This window comes from Nicotiana tabacum, chromosome 16, assembly GCF_000715075.1.
Source record: "Nicotiana tabacum cultivar K326 chromosome 16, ASM71507v2, whole genome shotgun sequence".
Lineage (NCBI taxonomy): Eukaryota > Viridiplantae > Streptophyta > Magnoliopsida > Solanales > Solanaceae > Nicotiana > Nicotiana tabacum.
Genome location: NC_134095.1, coordinates 167,784,514 through 167,790,564, shown reverse-complemented (window position 1 = coordinate 167,790,564; position 6,051 = coordinate 167,784,514). Strand labels below are relative to the sequence as shown.

The window sequence follows — 6,051 nt, the reverse complement described above, 5'->3', positions numbered from 1 at the left end:
CGACCTAAGGAACAATAGCCACCGCCTCGCCTCGACCGTTACTCGTTTTTTGGCGTTTTAAGGCAATAAAACTAAAAATCCGTTCGATTCGCAGATTTTTGTGTGTTATAACCCACCCCTTCTACATAGGCTTGGGCCACCGGACCCAAATAGCCTACAATTTTGCCGGCCATAAAAAACCGTCCTAAGTAACAAAAATTAACCCACGCCTTCAGTATATCGTTTCTGATTGGCCCACAAAATTTTAGGCGATTCAGAGCTAGTTGCCCAAATTCATAAAGATGACGTGGACATTAACACACAAAAAATTGAAAATCGTCTTTAAATCATATTTTATGGCCCTAAAACGCCAAAAATAAGGAACGGTCATGGCGAAGCGATAATTATTGTTCATTAGGTTGTTTCTGATGGACTATCATAATTTTAGGCGATTCGAAACCCGTCGTCTGAATTCATGAAGATGTCATGGATATTAGTACATGAAAAATTGAAAATCATCCCAAATTCATGTTTTTCTAAAATGCCAAAAAATGAGTAACAATCATGGCGTATTTATGACTATTGTTCATTAGGTCATTTTTTATGGGCACAAAAATTTTTAGCTGATTCGAAGCCTATCGCCCAAATTCAAGAAGATGACGCGGACATTAACACACGAAAAATTGAAAGTCGTACTGAATTCCTATTTTATGGCCCTAAAACGCCAAAAAATAAAGAACAATCATGGGGAAGTGATGTCTATGGTTTATTAGGTTGTTTTGATTGGCCCACAAAATTTTAGGCGACGCGGAGACCGTAATCCGAATTCATGAGCATGGCGTGGACAAAAGCACATGAAAAATTAAAAAATTTCCTGAATTCCTGTTATATGGCCCTAAAATGCCAAAAAAGAGAAACAGTCATGGAAAAGCAATGACTTTTATTCATTAAGTCGTTTCTGATAGGTCCACAAAATTTAGGCGATTCGGTGTCCGTCGCACGAATTCATAAAGATGATATGGGCATTAGCAAATAAAAAATTAGAAATTGTCCTGAATCTTTGTTTTATGACCCTAAAAGCGCCAAAAAATAATGGTCATGGCGAAGCAATGACTATTGTTCATTAGGTTGTTTCTGATTAGTCCACAAAATTTTCGGCGATTCAGAGACCATCGCCCGAATTCATGAAGATGGCGTGGACATTAGCACACGAAAAATTGGAAATCATCATGAATTCCAACTCTAGGAAGATAAGTGCAAGCGGCTTCTTGAATAGATTTTTACCAGTCAAATCAAATGTAGCCAATTACGTGCACCAAAGGAGGAATGAAGAGGCAGCATCGCTGTCACCCTTGCTTAGTTCCATATCATTTTCAGTAGCAACTGCTTCTGAATGGAGGAACAGACTGGTTTGAAAAGCAGCTGCCGGCATATATTTGGGCCGCCCCCTCGCGAAGCAGGGTGAGATTCTTTCGTGGATCATCTCCTTTCTGGATACTGCAAGAGGTCAAGGAGGAATGGGAAGTAAAACCTTTTGTGATGAAGCTGTTATAATAGTCATAAATTTTGTACAGATTACTAATAAATGTCTATGAAAGTGGTACAACATACCTGCTCAGAAACAAATATGGTAAATGAACTTCATATAGAATGATTTCAATTATCTGCAACTACTTTCTGTCGAAACTGCAGATCCTCATTTTCTATGCCATTGTTCAAATTCTAAGGGTTTCTCAATGATCAACCTTTTGTTAGGAGTTTTCAGTTGCACTGAAATTTTCCTTGTTTTTCATAACCATAATATGTGCTATTCTTCAATATTCTGCATGCTGCTACATTCTACTTTGAGCTAGGTTCTTTTAGAAACTCAATTACCAGCATGTGATGTAATACTGAATATAAAGTCTACAAAAGGAAATAGTAGTTTCTAAAGCATTATAAATTAAAGTCGACTAGCAGACCTTTTCAAGTACTTACTAGGATTTTCCTTCATGGCATATTGTTGAATCTGAAAATATCACTGGGCAATTTACACCTCCAGCATGTGAAATTAGATTCATTTCTGCACTCAAGTAATGCACAAAACCTAATAAAGGAAAAGAGCTGGAGCAAAAGATAGTAGAATAAGGAAAACCATGCCTTCCACTGATAAGACAGATGAAAAATGATAAAGGACTAGTGCTGACAACCTTAACCTCTAATCCAAAAGGAAAGAAAGGATTTCTTGGTGGAATCACTTGTGGAGAAGGCTAGTAGCTCAGAACTATCAACATTGTGTCTCTAGATTAACAAATGTTCCATAACAGCAGTATGCCATATAGGCAAATACACCCCAAAGAGCCGGAGACAGAGAAAGTTAAGAAAGTGCTAGAGCTAAAGCATTGCATCAGATCTGCTGAGGCAATATCGTTGGAATTCTGATATGCAATTGATGCCTAACGTAGATGCATTCATGTCTCTGTCACAAATTTTCATCTACAAATCTTGTTTTCATAATTAGAACAAGCATACCTATGTTCTAAAGTGACAATGAAATCTGCTCCAAATGTCTACAGAAACTCTAAAATTGTGCAGTAGATCAAGTTTATTCGGCTGTAAATAGCTAATTACACACAAGATCATCCAAATTTTTACATATACATATATTTAATAAGAAAGGGAAGCCAGCTATAGCATTGACTATTCTGAGATATGAGAGCATACTATCACCTTAACGTGTTGCCCAAGAAATAAACTACCTCAATCTAGCACGTAAAAGAAGGGGGGCCTTGGTAAAGTTGTTGCTATGTGACCAAAAGGTCATGGGTTCGAGCTGTGGAAACACCCTCTTGTAGCTATGCATGGTAAGGTTGCTTACAATAGACCCTTGTAGTCCATCCTTTCCCCGAACCCCGACCCGCATAACGGAAGCTTAGCGCACCAGGCTGCCCATTATTTTTTAATCTAGCACATAAAATTTTTCCTTGACAGGCTGCTACATTGTGCACCATAACATGTATAACAGGTAAATTAACAAGTCAATTTCAGCAAATATGAAAATAATCAGTAACTAAGTAATCATATCATGAACCTTGAGAAACATTCCACATACCTGCAACTAAATTTGATAATCACGTGTAATCACAACAGACTTCAAAAATAAAAAGTTCAAAATAATAAGAAATGGATTGGAATAATCATTACGAGACTGAAAATCACTGATAAAGTATGCAAAAGAAGTAAAATTGTTAGAAGAAAATTAACAGTGAACGACACAGCAGCCATAGTTAAAATACTTCTCATAGCACAAAGTTATTAACTTCAAAATCAGAAATGCTTGTTAAACTCATAGTAGACATAAAAAATTAAATTAGTCCAATCAATTAAGAACACATTAAGCAACTTACTCTTAATGATCAATTTTAATTATAGCTATTTAGGGTTCAAAATTTGGGAATTAAATCGAAGCAGCTACTAGGATTTCAAAGGGGTTAATAAATTTACGATTTTGAAGAAAAAAAATGTACCTACTAAAAGAGAATCACCAGATTCTTAAAAAACCGTCGAAAGATCGCCGGCACCGGAAATTCAACTCAGATGCATGGAGATTAAGTTACTGATTGATACCATTTCTTATGCCATTCAAGAAGAATCACAAGCCTGACAAATATGTCAATTTCCAAAAAACGAAAAGAACATGCCCTTTTTAAGAAAGAAGTACTTTATTATAGGAAACTCGGGACATGATGGAAGACATATTTATCAGGTCTGTAATTCTCCTTATAATATAACAAGAAAATTGTATCGGTCAATAAGACGACCACCATTTCTACAGTAGGTCAACTTTGTTTTGTTCTAAAGAGCTACTTATATATAAGAGTATCAAAAGCTTCTATATACATTTAACAAGGAAAGGGATGCCACCTATGGTTTTGACTATTTATGAGACAAGGGAGAACACTATGGCCTACACGTATATAAATTGTAAAATTTAGTACGTAAAATTTCTCCTCGACGGTATGCTACCTTGTGCACCAAAACCTGATAACACTTCAGGATTACGAGTCTCCCTTCTCCACGTTGTTCAGATATATCATCATCATCATGCAATCTATTCCTTACATATACCAAAGATAATTGCAGAGTGGCCGCTTGTCCTCACACATTTATGAATCTAGAATAGCAGGACGTATCCAAACAGGTTTTACATTTGGAAGGGCTCTCGTTTCAGGAGAAACTCCTTCAAATGAGCCATCCGTATGTGAAAGTGTTGAAGGAAACCCAAAGTCCGCCAAGTAACAAATACAGAATAAGATAATACTGACAGAAGCTCAAAAAGAGCAGGTCAGTAACAAGACAATTTTATCAAAGATGAATATGAAATCATTTACTAAGCAATCCTATCATGGAGTTTTAGAAACATTTCCTTTTCCTGCAATAGAGCTTACTAATCAGTAAAATAATTCAAATCCATTTCATCTATGGTTTAGTGGATGCACTAGTAAGCTACATTAATCTTCTAACAGTTCGAATTTATATATAACTACAGCACAACAGTCAATAAATGAATAATTTCCAGAAAATACATTATCAAAATCTTCCTAGCTTCTTCTAAAAGCAATTTAGGATTCAAGATTTGGTAATCAAATCGAAGCAGTTAATAAGGTTCCAAAATCTGCGCACACACAAAAACAAGAAATTATCATGGAAAAGGATAAGATTCACTCAAAGGGTTAATCAATCTAGGGTTCTAAAGAAAAAAACAATTTCACCAACTCAAAAACATCATCGGAATCTTGACAATCGGTGAAAGTGCTCCAGCTTCAGCACCGGAGAAGTATCCGATCAATGACCTGTTCCGTTTTCCAACTCAGATGAATGGAGGTCCACTCACCGGTTGATAATACTTTCCATGCCATTAAAGGAAAATCACAAGCCTGGCAAATGTGTCTTTTCAAGAAAACGATATGACATTTTTCTCACATACAGGGCATTCTTTTGTAAATGAAATGACAAGTTTATCTAAACACCAGGCAATACTGTATTCTTTCTTTTAGAGATGGTCACACATATTTGTCAGGTTTGTCATTCTCCTTACATATAACATGAAAGATTATCATTTGATGAGACGGACCACCATTTCTAGCATCTAAGAAAGAAAAAGGAACGAGATTGATCGATCTGAAAATAAATAAACACGTGTTAGGGTATGAATCTTTCACCATTTATAACCAACCAGAAAGTGTGAAATGATGAAGTGTTTTCACTTGGCGATAAATGCATTTTACTACTTTTGAATAATAGAAGATTACATTAACTGAAAATAAACAAAGAGAAGATTACAATAATTATTTGGCTAAAGGGCACAGATGGTTATTGCAGACAAATCCAAAAAGGAAGATATTACAGTAATTGGTTAAGCTTCTTTTAAGTTAGAAAAATTAATCAACTTCAAACAAGGTGTTCACACTTAACAGTTCGGTTTGACTCGATTTTTAAGAAACATAAATTAAATTATTCCTATGCTAGGTGCAAGGTTCATTTGGTCGTTTTATCATAATGAACGAACAACTTAATTGTTGCCCAGGCATCTAATGATATTTCGTGCTGACTACAGTTCTACGAAGAATCTAAAGACTGTCCAATTGTTTAACCCAAAAGGAAAGAATGGACTTCAAACCTCAAAGTAATTTGAGGATCTTTAGCCTATAATTTTAGCAAAAAGCAATGGAGGAATTACCTCTGGAGGAGGCTAGTAGATCAGAACTATCTCTAGAGGACTTTTTTTTTTGATTAGATAACTATGTTTACAACAACAACAGTATACCCAGTGTAGTCCCACAAGTGGGGTGTGGGGAGGGTAGAGCGTACACAGTCCTTAACCTTACCTTTAAGAAGGTAGAGAGGCTGTTTTCGGTAGACCCTCGGCCCAGGAAGATAACTATGTCTCAAGAGGAATAAATGTCCCATAATAGCCATATGCCATATACACCCTCAATGGGATAGTCTAGAAGTCGAAGAGAAGAGTAATGACCTTGGGAACCAAGGCCTGAATCTCAACATAGGCGATACTATGTGAATTCTTCCTCTCTC

The 6,051-nt window shown here is 36.1% G+C and overlaps 1 long non-coding RNA gene across 1 annotated transcript; it reads right to left on the bottom strand.

The window, feature by feature from the left end:
- Nucleotides 1-983: 983 nt before the first annotated feature.
- Nucleotides 984-3,741, bottom strand: LOC107793168 (uncharacterized). The gene is made up of 2 exons (XR_001649655.2): nt 1,957-3,741; nt 984-1,476 (listed from the first exon to the last, which is right to left on the bottom strand). It is a non-coding gene; the product is annotated as an uncharacterized LOC107793168 (long non-coding RNA).
- Nucleotides 3,742-6,051: the final 2,310 nt, after the last annotated feature.